The following is a 17,081-nucleotide window of genomic DNA, read 5'->3' on the forward strand; positions in this document are numbered from 1 at the left end:
ACGTAGGCGGCTCTTTCATGACTTACATGACACGCATGTCATGACATTCATGTCATTAGTCCTCAGGAGACCCTTTAGCTACACCTAAGGCGAAAGCCATAGTCATGCCCACGACTACGACTTCGACCATCAACCTGTAGCCTTTTCCTTTACTTAGTACCATATCCGAAGCCATTCCAGCGGTTTTTGAGTGTTCATCTTCTTTCGCTGAGTCATTGTCATTATTGCTGAGTCATGGTCATTGTGACTTCTATCAGCATCTTTTAGTATTTCCTTCACTTAGTACCCACGTCCGAACCCATTGCAGAGGTTTCTGAGTGTTAATCTTTCTCGCTGGGTCATTGTCATGACCTACATGACACGCAAGTCATCACATTTATGTCATGACCTATTACTTATGTTCTTCATACACTCCTGTCATACTATGCCAATTTTGGTACCTACCAACTTAATGAAACGACCATGAGAGCACAAAGACGTAGGCGTCTTGATATATATATAGATAGATAGATGATAGACAGACAAATAGATCGATAGATAGATAGTGTCAAAATAGCAAATGTTCGCCAAGAAATGCTTCGCATTTAAAAAATTCATGAGCCATTTCACTCTGGGAAGGTGGATGACCAGTGAAGCTGTTTAGCGTATGACACAGAGGTCACACAGAAATTGGAACAACCGTACGAACGTATTTATTGTCCTGATCGGTGGTCATCGTGCCGGTAGGTATACGCACACACATTCGCGTGTCACCTCTGTTATTAAATCCGCCCGTCACGTAAGACAGTGAATCGCTAATACAGATTTAAGCAATGGCTTACACCCGTGTAATCGCGGCCTCCCCGTTAAGACTACAGAAGTGAAGTGAGAGAGAGAGAGAGAGAGAAATAATTTTACTTAGGAAAAATAGGGTTAAGGGGGCCGGAGGGTGGATCCTTAGTCCAGGACTCCAGTGGCCACCGCCACGCTCCATGCCTGGTCGAGGAGGCTCAATTGAGTCTCCAGGTCAGTCCGGGCGAGGATGACTGCCCAAGGCTCCCTAAAGGAATATTGTGCTAGACCGGGTGAACTTGAATTTTGGGGTCGTGATTGGCACTACCATGTCACATGGGGAAAGGATGGCCTCCCCCCACACCAGGGGCATTGACAGGCATATCTGGTTGGCCAGATGGCATGCCATCGCCCCAGATGTGGGTAGGTGTTTGTCGGGATTTTTCTTTATAGCCGAACCTGCTCCACTCTTAATTGCGGGTTTGGCGCGGCGACTTCTTGGCGAGAACGATGTTGATATTCTAAGACATCGCATGCTAGTATTTTATTGTTTCCGATCGGGGTGTCATTCCTTGCTCGGATTGAAGTCTGGCGAGCAAGAGCGTCTGCCCCTGTGTTACCAGTGACGCCAACATGCCCCGGATACCATACAATGGGATGTTCTTGACTTAGTCGATTGCCCAAGATGTTAAGGGCGATCCTAGGGATTCTTCCGTGGAGGAAGAGTCGGCGGGCCGCCTGGGAGTCCGTGAGATTGTAGACGGGTCTTTCTTCTCCCTCCCGTGTCTTTATCGCTAGGGCCACTGCAGCCGCCTCCTCTGTGCTGGTGCAGGCTGTGCGGACTGAAGCTGTTGTTATAGTTCTTAGAATACCGGAGGGTCCCGAAGCAGCCACGATAACGTGTCCCTTAATGTTCCGTGCTGCGTCTGTGTATATTTTGTCGGGGTTATTGCCGAATCGTTTTTATAATTGTTTGGCTCGGGCATTACGCCTGCCTGTATGATATTTTGGGTTCATTTTTGGGGGGATGGGGGAGATCTTTAGTTTTTCTCGCATCTCCCTTGATATGCCCACTAGTTCGTTGCTGCAGTAGTGTGGGTTGATCGGGTATCCCAGCTCTTCTAGGACCCTCCTGCACGCCTGTGACATATTAAGGTGTTCTCGTTGTGTGACCATTATCACTGCTTTGAGTTCTTCAAAGGTGTTGTACACCCCAAGAGCCTCGAGTCTCTCCGTGGATGTCCCCAGTGGTAGACCCAGGGCGACCTTATACGCCGTGCGTATTAGGATGTCTGCCTGCTCTGTCTCTTTACGGTTAAGCTCGTGATACGGGAGGCTGTAGGTAATTCTGCTTATTGGAAAAGCTTGAGCTAGTCTTAATGCGTCTGATTCGCTTAGTCATCTCCCGTTCCGCCTAATTCTTCCTATCATTCTCGTGATTTGTTTTACAGAATTCTTCAGAGTTTTTGGGGTATGGTCTGGTCTAGCATTGTGTTGTATCCACAGCCCTAAAATCATCACTTTTTGGGATTCTTTAAGTGTAGAATCTCCAAGCTTCAGTTCAGTCTTTTCAGATTTGTTGTACTATTTTCCGTGTAGCGTAATGCATTCTGATTTTTCAGGTGCACATTTCATTCCGTTCTCGTGCACTATGTTTATTCGTGCACTATGTTTATTGCGTCTTGAAGAACTATGACGTTGTCTATAGAAGAACGTCCGCATCGGAAGCCTGCCATAGCATCAGGGTATATCTCGTACCGCTCTAGGTACCACTCCAGACGTGTCAGCACCATCCTCTCCATCACTTTTCCTAGACTGCAGTCCGACTGCAGTAAGTTGATCGAACGCTGGACCGTATGCGTCTCGACTCCCTTAAGTCGTAGATGGACTTGGTGCGCCGGTATCGTCGTTCCGCGCGACGCTGAGTTGCTCGGAGGCGTTACAATTCCCCTACGAATTCAGAAAATTTCGGTATAGGCCTAAAAATGCTTGTGGCCTTTTGAGCAGCTCCTCGATGTTTCCAGGTACACAGTTCTGAGAATTTTGACACAGTAGCAGCGAGCGAATTGAGCTTCGTACGGGCTCTCACTTCAACGCGAACTAAGCGGCGAGAGCAAAGCGCACACGGAACTATCAGCCCTCGGCCAACCTAAACTCTGCACTCATCGCAGACGGCTTTCAAGATAGGACTCGCGTGGCCGCACTCAGTCGTGCCTTACGAAACCGCCGCCAGAGTGGAGAACCTGGGGTGTCTCTATGATTGCACGAAAACAATATTGCCATTTAAGACTAAAAAGGGCTTCCTTCTTTCCAAATTATTCCCTAGCTAAGCCAATAGACTTGTCGAACAATTTCTGCAACATTCGTCAGTGCCGTTGAATGGCATTTGCGATGCTTTTTTATGATATACAGAAGCATTTAGTAAAGTGAAAACAATAATACTTTATTGCATTAGCAACAATAAGGCCACTTCTCCCACATGTATGGATCGGTATCAAGTGGTCCCCATTGATCAAAATCTGATGGTTTTGGGCACCTGCAGTAGAGACAAAAAAAAAAAAAAAACACTTCCATTAGTTTGCAATTGACCGCGAGATTGCTGTTTTTTTTAGATTTCTTGTACGTGCAGATAGAATTAAACCAGCGGATAGATAGAAAACCAGCAGATAGAAGCCGAACACACACTGGTTGTTTAGCGGGTGTTTTCTGGCTGCTCGGGACTTCGCCACTAATGCACGCAGCTCCGGTGAGCGGACGGACACGCTATTCGAAAACACTAACGATAGAGTAGAAAAGAAAATTACTCGTCATCCCAGCTCTGCGAAAGTGGATGCCCAGCGAAGCTGTTAAAAATCATCGCTACAACTGCTGAGGGGGGTATGCAATGCTGCATGGCATTAGAGTAATGGTAGTAATACTATTTTAGAGTAATGGTGGTAATATGAGTAATGGTAATTTTGAAAGAACGCCACTGCACATAGATGCTGCGACAACATTGAAGTCAATTGCTTGGCTGGTTATTTTGCACGCGAAAGGCTAGGGACGTCGCTCCCCACGTCGCAAGCTGCCGTCTCCGCGGCAGCTTGCTCAACTATAATCTTTACGGTGAAACGTATGCGGGGAGCGCTGCGTTCTTCGCGTTGTTATCAGGAGCGCCTTATCATCAATTATGTGGTTGGGATGCTTGTTTTATCCTTGTTGTTTATTGAAACGAATGCTGTTCTGTATGTTGAACGCGTGACGCCACAGAATGTATGCCTATTTAGCTTCCCTTTGCTGAGTGCTTGTAGCCTCTGCCTTAAGAAGTATGAGCCGCTGCATTTTTGCTTCATTACGGGGGTATGAGTCATTGACGAGTCACTGCATGCAGCCTTGGCCTTACGGTGGTATTATTATTGCTCTGCCCTGCATTGGCGCCGGGATCGGTACACCATTGTTTTATGTCAATGTTACGCCACATCCTAGCCATAGACAGTGTCGCTGTAAAATGGTATCGCTGGTGCCGGCGAAAATTCCTGTATAGAACCCCTCTCAGAGCTAATGCCGACGTTAGTGCGATTAGCATTGAAGCAAGGTAGTGACAACGTATTTCCGCCTCAACGACGCTTCAGGTATGATGCGCGTGTGTAGCAGAGTTCCACTCTCGCGCTTCTCCTCTGGACACGCGATGCTATCAGTGACACCCAAACGAAGCTCACGAGTGGCACGTGTATGTCATTTCGTTCCGCCCTGCACATGAGAATTTCTTGTCATTGTAGACTTGCACATGCCCAGCGGCACATGTTTGATCGCCAAAATTGTCGTCAAAGAGGTTCACTGAAAAGCGGCACATACCAGCAACCCATCCCGATTCCCTAAGCACAGCAGCCCAGTGCTCTACCCTTTAGACCGTGGAATACTCGTAGACTCAAGTTTGTGGGAAAGCGGTTAGATAGGCAGGGAGGCAGATAGGTAGACACCGCGTGGTTCCTTAATTGTCATAAGAACGCTACTGTCAATAAAACTCTAAAAGGATGTAACAAATTTCAAAGCGAAGCTTTCTGTGCGAACTCGCCCAGTCGTTCGTGATCGTGGCTGCTGTCTTGGGAAATGTATTAACGCGATAGCGTTAAGGGCCCCGTGTCGCAGAAAATCCAGCGTCGGCACTGGTGTCGGCATAAACGCCGGCGTCCGTGGTGGAGAAATTAAACCCGAACCACCCCGACCACACAGGCCCTCCACGTGGCGCAAAGCGTTAGTGAACAAGAACTAAATTTCTCAAAGTAAGGTCTGTCAGAAAAATCGTAAAGTACGACTTAACTACAACCTACAGACAGGATAGCGTCTGTACTAATAGCGTCTGTACTGATTTGAATGCACGATAAAACATGATTCTGTTACGAGGAAACTCAAACACAAACTCCTTTAAAGAACAGCGGCGCGTTCGGGTAGGTTACTTGCGAAAACCCCATCCAGATAGCGCTCGCCTCCTCCCAAAAACAGCAAACAATCAATAAAATAATAAAAAAAGGTCCTAGGGCAGTCACACATTGATATGACGGCTTCCTTCCCTTGTAAAAATGTCTTCCCAACAATGCATTTGTGTTTAAAAGTGAAGCCGACTTTAAGGGGATCGGTGTAAGCTTGGTCTTTGTAAGCTTGCTTCCTCACGTTGTGGGTTGCAGTGAAGCCTAGTCATAAAGAAAAAAGGCGATGCGTACGGGTCCCGATAACGCTATCGCGTTCCGCTCTTAAAGCCGAAGCTTAATCGTCTTTCAATTTTTTTATATATACAAAGCTTACCCACCAAGTTTCTTATCTAAACCTTCGATGTTCTCTACGTATGTCGAGCTATGTTCTTCGAAACAAAACATTACGTTCTACATAAAGCATCAACATATAATGTCGGCTCAAAGGCACACGTTTTATTAACCGAAATATGATTTAATAGTAACGGACAATTTTATTTAGTTTTTTTTCTTTCATTTGGTCACATAGTATGTGACACAAGGTTCGTGGGCAATCCTCCAGAATGAGCACTTTCCACATAAAACTTGATATAATGACGGCTCACAGATATCTCTAAAACGCACCGTTTTTATATTAGTGTAGTTAAAAATATATAAAAAAATTCAACAACGATTACGCCACTTATTAATGCGAAATTTCATCGCAGCTCTATACGTGCATTTATCTCGCGATATATTGCCAGGAGCGGATAATCTGTCTCGTGCGGCATGTTGCAGACGGAGCGAAGTGGGGCGCGACTGCTTGGTTCATCAGGATATCGCGAGAGGCAGCTCGTGGGTGACGCATGGGCGCGATTCACAGCAGCCACTGCAGACAGACCTCCACTGATGGAGCGCTTTGTTTCCATATATGTATGGCTGGACGCCCTCGCCGCATGCCATCTGTGAACCCACGACGGCGCGTTACTCTGGCACGATCTCGTAGCGGTCGTCGCCCGTCTTGCGGGCACTACGCTTATCTTCTCACGCTTTCGCCGTAATTTCTTTCGCTTTTCGCCTCCGCGGTACCCTCCTGGCGCTCGCTTCGCTATCACCGTCCTTCATCGCCCGCTGCGCTCCGCGTTCGCTCTCAGTGTTCGCTGTGCTCGTTCGCTCGGTTACACCGAGGGGCAACGCCATCGCTCAACGCAGGAGCGGGCGCCTATGAGCTGTGCTCTAAAATTCAGTATATTACTTTCTTTGATTTAGCCTTGTTGTATGTGCCACTAGGGCTGAGCACGAGCTGGGTACGCGAGCGGCTCCTGCCGCCCGCCGTGTTGACGTCGGTCCGCAGCTGCGGCTGCTCAGCACGTGGATGCCCTTGCCGCCGTTGTCTTCTGACGATATCGGGAACTTGAAATTTCTCCCTGTACTCCTTGGCCGTCGAGAGGTGCGGGCTACCGCACAACGTGCACTTCCGATTGCGCCGGTGATCTTCCGCAAGCGATCTTTTGCCGCAGGTGCGACACCACTTGCTGCCCGGGTTGGGACACGCGTGAGCCCGGTGGCCCAGCCCTCCAGACTCGTAGCAGACTTCCGTGTGGCGTCAGTAGAGCGTGCAGCGAAATGTGCTCGCGCCACATGCCACGTAGTTGGGCACCTTCATGCCATCGAAAAGCACCACCACCGCCGTGGTGTTCTTGATCCGCCTGGCCTCCAAAGCTACCGGCTTCCGATGATTTACAATTCACGCTCTGAGTTGAGCCTCGCTGACTTCCATGTCGACTCCTCTTATGACTCCCTTACACGTATTCTCGGGTGGGGCCAGGTACGCCGCCACCCCAAACGTGCCTTCACTGAGCCTGATTTGCTGCACTGTGGCGTCCGCGTCCGCGTTTTTCTCTTGCGGAGTGCACACCACAAAAATGTTCTGAACTCCATTGGAACACGTCGTGTCCTCTTCGATTTCGGCCGGAGCCAAGGCTGCTGCCATGGCCAAGACTTGCTCAAAGCGTGTTTTACTGACCTTGTTAACATTCAGGCCATCCCTCGGTCTGTCATGGATGCGAAAAGTGTCCCTCAGTGGTCAAGTGACACGTCGTATCGTGTAGCGCGGTGCAGCGGTGCGACCGCCGTCCCTCCATCTGCCACGTGTATTGCCACCGTCTTGAGCCGAAGAATATTCTTCCCTGCGCCTGCGCGGCCAGCGACCGTACGCCACCTTCTACTTGGATCGCATGCCTCTTCTTGAGAAATCTTTTCTTCCACGGCGCGGTTCCACGGTCCGGAAGACGCGGGTAGGCCTAACCGCGTCTTCTTGCCGTGGTTCTAACACTCACAGAACGGCGAAAAGTCCTTCAGCCGACGCAAATCTGGTATTGGCAGAGGCCGCTTGACTTGCCGCGTCGATTAAAGCATAAATCACCTGATTCCGCAGGGAGAATAGCTCGAGAACATTGATAAAGACCAGAGCCGATGTCAACGCCTCCGCACTCGTCGACTTCTTCGTCCTCTGTCTGTCGTAACAGCATTTCTTTTTCTGGAGGAACGTCTTCGGCGGACCCTATGTCATCGCGTAGTGTCCGTGGTATCTTTATGCGTCGAATGATTTTTCACCATTTGCGTGAGTAGCTTCAGCTCCACGGTTTCTGGACAGTCTTTGGATGAGCCATGGTGGGTGCATTCGCTGTTAGTACACTCAATGTCCGTTGCACTGCTCATGTCAAAGCTGCGTGGTTGAAAAACTTTGGGCACACATTCTAGTTGTGGCATATGCAGTTCACGTGCCCAAGATTGAAACAATTAGACAGTGAAAAGGTGTAGTAAAAATTCAAACGGCGCGTCGAAACAGTTCCACCATAAGACGAAGTAATGTCACCATTGAAGCTTAGCCTCATGCAATGCTATTTTCTTATACGACGCATTTGCAATATAGCATCACAATTTGCGGTTGGTTTAATCAAAGCAGACAGGTCGCTGTTGGAGATAGAAACATGACTCTGGTAAATTGCGTCTGCAGTGGTGTCACTGTTCTGCAGTATATGACAACGGGCATTATTGTCACCTACGACCTTGATTTTTACTAATTCGTCAACTGCAGTCCGGTTACTGACGTCACGAGGCAATATGTTCTTTCTGCCATCGATCCTCACCTTCGTGATTGCATTAAGGGAAACAACCTCAATGTACACGGATATGGCTTGCCTGTTTAGATGATTCATGTTGTCGGTGGAAATGTCGCGCGCCAAGATGATTGTAGGCACCGGAGCAACTCCTATTACATTTAGCGTTGACATGCTTGAAGAGGAATAAGGTCTTATGATTCAGCTGCCAGCCATTGAATAATTGAAAGAAAAGGTGGCAAATCGGCATTTTTTGTTCACTCTCTTTTCTTGACTGATGACCAGCCCTTGAAGTTTTATTGCCATCAGGGCCGAATGCTGACCGCCACAAACTTACTCTGTCACAAAATAGATGCATAACGGAAGGATGGTTCAGATTTAGTACGTCATCTGTATGAATATATTAGGAAGCTTTAGATTTTCCGCAACTGAATGGCTTGGGTACCCAAAGGTATCATTGCACACATGCACGGCCTTCTTACGTTCTTTTGTACAACTTTTGCTTTTATTTTTGTAGCATTTGTCCATAATTTGTAAACCCGACATTTAGCATCCCCAAACTTTCGGTGTGCAAAATCTAAATCTACCTACTGCACTGCCCTTGAAAACACAAACAAACAAACAAAAAACAAACAAGGCAATGACGGTGACCCACAAAACACTTTTCAAGCTTGGACGATCCTGTCGAGCGAGCGCTTTTGGAGATAGTTTCACTTTAGCGATGTACTGCGTCACTCGGTTCCTGACGCGTCCGTGTGTAGAGCTGGCTGCCTTTCTGCGCCGGGACAGCGAACTTACCGCAGTCCTAGAAACGCTTCCGATCTTAATATGGACGCGTCGGGAGCCGAGTCATGCGAAATCTTGCGAAAGTCAATCACGAAAGGCAATCACCCCAGAATTCCGGCACTAGATTTACACCTCGGAATGGTTCGCTGGCTTAGATGGCGGGCAAGCATCGTGTGGCTCAGTATCAACGAATCACGCATCACACAACGCCACCGCTGCCTTGTGTGGCACGATTGGTTACACCTAAAGCACGAAACACTTATCTGAGGACTGATTGAGCTCAAAGCACATGAAGCAAACTATCCGTTAATATGCAGATTCTCTGATAGTTGAGTCTGCGAAAGTTGATAATCTCGGACCTCCTTGTGTGAGCATCTCTTCGAAATGTCTGTCAAAAAAGAGCTGTCTTTTGGAAATGTTCACTAGTCCGTGCATGGCCTCAAAGCCACTGGAGTGTCACTTATGTAAGTACTATATAATCGTGCTCGGCTTCTAATAAATCATTTGTTGAAGTTAGTGCCTGTGTTCTACCCTCCGTCTATCTCTGTTTTGCGTCCTTCATTGTAGGAAACGTAACGCGACCATGATGTTCATTTGTCTAACGTAAAGAAAATTCTTGCAAATGAAACATTGCAGATATGGCATCATAACACATCTGTAAAAAACAACCTAGCAAGCCCCACTTATCACGGACCATGCCGCCCGTATCTATCGAGGCGTTGTTTCTTTCTGATTTTATTTCATGGTTCCCCAAAAGGGACCAGCATTCAATTTTTACGGTATCCGTTTATTGAGTGGAAGAGACAGTTTACTAGTCAAAGTGTCCATCCTAAACTGCTAACGCAGAAAATACCAAGTAACATGTTTTATCTGAGTTTTTCGATCTGCAGTAAGAATCGTGTTCGCGAAGTCGTACGCTGAAAACAAGCTGGAAACACATTCAAAAATAAAATATCCTTAGGCAAGTTGGTCCTTCGGCTTCTTCATTCTTGTACATTCTTGTTTTGGTGCGTGACTTAGAACGCAAAAAAAGGACGGACGATAGAGAGGGAAGCACCTCACTGTCTTTTCTCTGTTCTTTCTCACGTTCTAAATAAAACCTACGCGCCAAATAAAGAATGTACAGCAAGCCAGAAATCGTCGTAGGCGAGTGCGATAGCGACTGTCTGTCAGAAGTGGCGGAAGACAAGTAGCAAGAAAGTAATACTTTGTTTATGAAGCTACTCATGCGGTGCACGTTTTCTGAAGTTTGGAATTATTTCGGCATTAACTACGTGCTTTCGGTGTTTCCTGTTGAAATGCTTTAGCCGTATACGAGTGAATGCGTTCTTTGTCACGCCAGGCTAAGAAGTTTTTTTTTAACCCGATGATTTTTTTTCGCGTGACACGCAGTTAACCGTACTTCCGCAGACACACTTCTGCTTTTCATTTGGGAAGCAGGACAGAAAGTGAGAGAGGCATAAAGGAGAGATGCCTCGACCTGCACCACTACTGTATCGCAGGTTAGGGAAGCCGGACAATAATTATCTCACAGTGAAACCACAAAACTCGGGTAATTCACTCTAAATTTCCCGCGTAAAAAAACAAAACACTCAAGTGTGCCGCCGTGCAATGAAAGTCACCAATCCTCGCCACATTTTGCAGTTGTCGTTTCTCACCACATATCTGCCGTTCCATTGGTGGCCGCGAAAGCAGCGCCGCTTGTTAGCATGAACTTTTTTTAGCTTGTACTTTGCTAACCAGAAAACGCAATTTCCTACATGATATAAGGACTGCGATTTTAAGCGATAACTGTGAAGAACCGAAAATAGCCGACTTACACACAGTAATCTGAGTGCATCCATGTGTAGTTCGATGCTGGGTATCACGGAAACTAGGAGCGACATATCGTTTTTGGCAACTTTCTGTGTATATTTAAAATTATAATTCATTCTAAGATTGCGAACAGCATGCTCGATTATTTTACTACCAAACAAAATGTTTCATTTGCGCCAGCATTTCATTGCGCGTTCTTGGGTGCTTTAGTTAAAACGCAATGTGCATGCAAAATACATATCCGTGGTTAATTATTTATTTCACTAAAAATTCGAATACACCTAAGCTCTTGTTGGAATTATGATATTGCTACAGGACAATTGAGTAAGGCGGTTTCAGCGATTCTTCTAGGGAACGAAAAGGCGAAAGTGAACAATACGACAACCTTGAGGTACGCATGTTACCGGCTCATGAGATCGCGTACGGCGTAACCCATGTTGTTTATTGGATGATTCGCATTCGATGCTAATAAAGAAATAAATTATGGAGATTTACGCGCCAAAACCACGGTTTGAAAAACCCTACGAGGCACGCCGTAGGGGGACACTCCAGAATAATTTCGACCACCTAGGGTTCCTGAGCGTACCCTCAGTGCACGGTGCAGGGGCGTCCTTGCATTTCGGCCCATCTAAATGCGGCCACCAAAGCGGAGTCTTAATCGCTCGCCTTGGGACTTAGCAGCACAACGAGAAGGCCGCTAAGTCAGCAAGTCAATTCTAATACAAATATTGCTGCTAGGTAAAGCTACAGGGGCTACAGACAAATAAGCATAAATGCTCAAGAAAGTGGACAACGTCCAGCCGTTGAAATATCCTATCCGCCATGATGATGCAGTGGTTTACGCACAAAAAATCCAAGTACTCTAAAATTAGTGTCTTACCCTGTTACCCATATATCTCCGTCACTGCATTCCCACCTCTCGCAACGGTGTCTTGGGAAATGGTTTTGCCCGTCCCTCAAGTAAACATGCCTGAACAAGCAAGAACCTAGAGTGGAAGAAATAGACAAACGATATTGGTGGCAATATTTGATTCGTCGCCTTGTGTAAAACTTTGGCAGATTCATTGTTTTCGATCTGAACGTGCTAAAAAGACCTGCCCCTGATTTCAAAAGAGGAAGACATGTTCGCTCATATTCTTGAACCAGAAAATGTGCCCAATGTTTAAACACATGCTCTAGTTTGTGACATAATTTGTAACTGCAGTTTCTGCTTCTTATAATGTAGCTTTTCATTTGGTGCATTCACGTTTTACTGCCTAAAATAAACACGTTACATTATTCAGTGGAATAATCAGTGTAAGAAAGGCAGAACTTAGCTTGACGGAACAGCGGGTGCTGTAGTGCGATACATTATTTGATCGATTGAGTGACTCAAAAAGAGGTTCAACACAGTAGATAATATTTTCTGAAATCTACAGTTTTTCGGAAAGTCCACGACGGCATCATCATCATCATCATCACCAGCCTATATTTTATGTCCACTGCAGGGCGAAGGCCTCTCCCTGCTCTCTCCAATTACCCCTGTCTTGCACAAGCGTATTCTAACTTGCGCCTGCAAATTTCCTAACTTCATCATCACATCTGGTTTTCTGCCGACCTCGACTGCGCTTCCCTTCTCTTGGTATCCATTCTGTAACCCTAATGGTCCACCGGTTATCCATCCTACGCATTACATTGCCTGCCGAGTTCCATTTCTTTCGCCTAATGTCAACTAGAATATCGGATATATCCGTTTGTTCTCTGATCCACACCGCTCTCTTCCTGTCTCTTAACGTTAGTCCTAAGATTTTTCGTTCCATCGCTCTTTGTGCGGTCCTTAACTTGTTCTCGAGCTTCTTTGTTAACCTCCAAGTTTCTGCCCCATATGTTAGCACTGGTAGAATGCAATGATTGTACACTTTTCTTTTCAACAACAGTGGTAAGCTCCCAGTGAGTATTTGGCAATGCCGGCCGTATGCATTCCAACCCAATTTTATTTTTCTGTAAATTTCTTTCTCGTGGTCAGGGTCCCCTGTGAATAATTTACCTAGATAAACGTACTCCTTTACATACTGTAGAGGCTGACTGGCAATCCTGAATTCTTGTTCCCTTGCCATGCTATTGAACATTATCTTTGTCTTCTGCATATTCATCTTCAACCTAATTCTTACACTTTCTCGATTAAGTTCCTCAATCATTTGCTGTAATTCGTCTCCATTGTTGCTAAATAGGACAATGTCATCTGCAAAGGGAAGGTTGCTGAGATATTCGCCGCTGATCCTCACACCTAGCCGCGGGGAAACTGTATACGTTAAGAATAAATACGTTCGCGTTGCTTGTTCTGCTCGGTATGATTTCCAACAGTTGAGCTTCGAGTCCTGCCTTGTATGAGGGATCGTCGTGCATTATAAACGATATGTTTTTCCTAATTAGAATGGCGATTCCTCTACCTCTTTCCTTTTATTTAGAAGAAGGGATTTCAGGGCGCTTCTGGTCGCCGCGGTACGCACGGCGAAAGACGCATCCCTGATAGTCGCGGGAGACTTTAACGCCCCCAACACGGAATGGGGATATGGTTACTCAAGCACCAAGGGCACGAACCTAGCTAACACCGCCGCGGAGCTCGGATTAACGTTGATTACAGATCCCAGGCTCCCTACCAGGATCGGCAATTCGGTCAGTCGTGACACGACACCCGACCTCACTTTCCTCCGAGGCGCAGAAGGCACGTGGGACAACCTCCAAGAGGACCTGGGCAGCGATCACCGTATTCTAGAACTCCTAGTGCGCGTAAGCCCCAAACCACCCAGGAAGTACACGTACGTGGACTGGGACCTGTTCCGCAAAATCAGAGGCGAAATGGCCTCACTAAGCGAAACCTCTACAGAACTGATACAAAATCTTAGCAGCGCGGTAACACAGGCGACCAAAGAAATCACTACAGACATAGAGGCAACTAAAATGGATTCGAAGCTTGCCCATCTCCTGGAGGCAAAGAATGCCCTCTTGGAAAGGTGGAGGACCTGTAGACTCCACCGCAGACTCAGGGCGAGAATCGCGCGCCTCAATAGGGAAATCGAGTCCTACTCATGCCAAATCGCTAGACAGCAATGGGATGAAACATGTGCAGAAACAGACGGCCGCATGCGAAGGGGAAGTAAATGGAGCCTGCTTAAAAATCTCCTTAACAGCGATAAGCAATCTAAGAGCACACTCAATCTCGCGTCGGATAGACTCGTAAAAAAACAATTCTCGATAGGCCTCACGGAGAAGGAGGTAACCGAAAACCTAGCTTACACATACCTCCCCCTGGCCCACGGTTCGGACCGCCAGGGCGAGGAAATTGTTTACGAAGGCCATCCGGCGCCAGATCTGGACGAGCCATTTGAGACGTCCGAAATCAGACATATCCTGTACAACCTTAACAGCAGATCGGCGCCGGGGCCCGAAGGAGTCACGAATAAGCTCCTTAGGAACCTGGATGACAGGGCCATCGAAACACTTAAAGACGAGATCAACCGGGTATGGAGTTCCGGCCAAGTCCCAGAAGAATGGCGCACCGCCAAAGTTGTACTCATCTCTAAGCCGGGTAAGCCACCGCACATCGACAATTTGAGGCCCATCTCTCTTACGTCCTGCATCACCAAGGTCGCGGAACACGCGATCCGCAACAGAATCGTTGCACATATTGAGAGCAGGGAACTCTTAGGCACAACCTAGTTGGGTTCAGACAGTCCCTATCAACACAGGACGCTATGCTTTTTCTCAAGAGGGCTATTTTTGATAATAAGACCCGTGATGTAAGGGGAATCCTCGCGCTGGACCTCGCCAAAGCTTTCGACAGGGTCAAACACAGGCACATACTGCGAGAAATTTCTGCCCTTAACCTGGGAAGGAACTTTCACGACTTCACCAAATCCTTTCTGGCAAACCGCAAGGCGCACATCAGGCTAGGAATGGTTTCGGGAGGTCCATACGGGCTGGGAAACCGTGGCACCCCGCAGGGCTCGGTCCTCTCCCCGCTACTGTTCAACATAGCCATGCACAGGCTTTCTGCTCGCCTCGCCGAGATTCAGAACGTGGGACACGCCTTTTACGCGGATGACATTTCGATCTGGGTGCCTGGTGGATCAATGGCCACAATTGAACACTCATTACAGAACGTGCTAGGAACCATCGAGGGATTCCTCTCCGACACGGGGCTCGATCTCTTCCCGTCGAAATCGGAACTCTTGCTGTACAGACAATCTAGGCAGGGAGTCAGAAACCTCGAGCCTCTGGAAAGTCTTCCGATAGTTATCAAAGCCAAAAACGGACAGCCAATACCGAGGGTAGACTCGGTCAAAATTCTAGGTCTGCTCATCGATGCCAAGGGTTGCAACGCGACGGCTCTCAATAAGCTCTCTAGTCAGGCTGGAAACGTCATCAGAATGATCACCCGCATCTCCAACCGAAGAGGCGGGCTAAAGGAGGACAATCTTATCAAAGCTTTCCAGGCCTTCTTCCTAAGCCACATTACCTATATAACCCCTTACCTTAATTGGAGCAGGGCAGAGAAGGCCAAATTAGACGCGCTTAAAAGAACGGGCCTCAAACGTGTGCTAGGACTTCCCCAGTCCACGAGCACGGAACGACTACTGAAGCTAGGGCTCCATAACACGATAGACGAAATTATAGAAGCCCACACGGTGGCGCAGGTTTATAGACTATCGCCCAGCAAGGCAGGAGTTAGTATACTGAACGAGGCAGGCATTCGGCCCAGGAACGACCCGGAGGATAAAGTCTGTCTACCTAAAAACGTTAGTTCCCTAATCAAGGTAGACCAGATTCCGCGCAACATTCACCCAGTACACAATCAGGGTAGAAGATGTGCGAGAGCTCAGGCAATCCTCAAACAGATCACTCGACAGGGACTACACGCTCTATTCATAGACGCCGCTAGATACGACAGTGAAGACGCGTTCGCCCTATCGGTAGTGGATGCGAAAGGCAATCTGGTGAATGCGGCCTCTGTGCGCACCAATTCTGCTCACGAGGCGGAGGAGGCGGCTATCGCCCTGGCCATACACAGCGCACATTCTCCCCTCTTCGTCTTCTCGGACTCCCGTACAGCCGTTATAGGTCCTTTTCGGCGGCGCGCGTATCGAAACAGGCGAATAGAATTGCGATCAACAAGCTCACTAATTTCAGTCAAATTGGCACGGAACCATATTTCCAAATTTCATGGATCCCGGCCCACCTGGGAGACTCAATCCAACCGCACGGCTGCAACCCCAACGAAAGGGCTCACCGTGTGGCGCGCGATTTCACGACACGCTCAGCCGTCAACGGCCCTCCTCGTAACGAGGCTAGCATCCAGAAAGACCCATTGTGCACCTTTCACGAGATCGTCTCACACTGCCGCTTGTAAAGAATGTGGTTCTCTCCTCCTCACCCAAAACTAAATAAACCACAAGCTAGCACGCTCAGAATGTTACAAACCCGCAAGTACACCACTCCACGGTCCCTTAGTGGGATAGACCCGCACTTCCCCTAGTCATGCCCCAAATGCGGAGCCGACTCATGCTCTTTCGATCACATGCTCTGGCTGTGCCCAGCCATAGAAAACTCTATGCTTGCCACAAAGGAACAGTGGGAGGAGTTCCCAAGAAGCGACCACCACCACATCCAACTCCAGGCAGTCCAGAGGGCCCACTACATCGCAACGGGATTTCGCATCCCGGTGCCATCCTGGGCGGAGCCACCGACTTGACCTGAGGAAGCCTTCGGCTCCCCCTGGCCAGTTTCTCAGGATCAATAACAGTTCTTGTCACTGTCATCCTCACCCCTAAGCCTTCCCAGTCTAAGTGCTTGAATACTTCTTCTAAGCATGCAGTGAGTAGCATTGGAGACATTGCGTCTCCTTGCCTGACCGCTTTCTTGATAAGAAACTTTCTACTTTTCTTGTGGAGAACCAAGGTGGCTGTGGAATCGGTGGGGATGCTTGCTAAGATATTCACGTATGCCTCCTGTACACCTTGATTACGCAATGCCTCTATGACTGCTGGTATCTCTACTGAATCAAATACATTTTCATAATCTATGAAAGCCATATAGAGAGGTTGATTGTACTCCGCAGATTTCTCGATTACCTGATTTATGACATGGATATGATCCATCGTAGAATATCCCTTCCTGAAGA

At 47.7% G+C, this 17,081-nt stretch overlaps 1 long non-coding RNA gene across 1 annotated transcript in view; it reads right to left on the reverse strand.

Annotated features, from left to right (window-relative positions):
• Positions 1–3,188: 3,188 nt before the first annotated feature.
• LOC125945939 (uncharacterized) overlaps positions 3,189–17,081 on the reverse strand; it is a 52,240-nt gene continuing 38,347 nt past the window's right edge. Inside the window, exons 2-3 of the long non-coding RNA XR_007467241.1 lie at positions 11,802–11,907; positions 3,189–3,307 (exon numbers count right to left, since the gene is read on the reverse strand). This is a non-coding gene — a long non-coding RNA (uncharacterized LOC125945939). The remainder of the gene's footprint in view (positions 3,308–11,801; positions 11,908–17,081) is intronic.

The sequence above is a fragment of the Dermacentor silvarum genome, chromosome 5, assembly GCF_013339745.2.
Source record: "Dermacentor silvarum isolate Dsil-2018 chromosome 5, BIME_Dsil_1.4, whole genome shotgun sequence".
NCBI classification, from domain to species: domain Eukaryota; kingdom Metazoa; phylum Arthropoda; class Arachnida; order Ixodida; family Ixodidae; genus Dermacentor; species Dermacentor silvarum.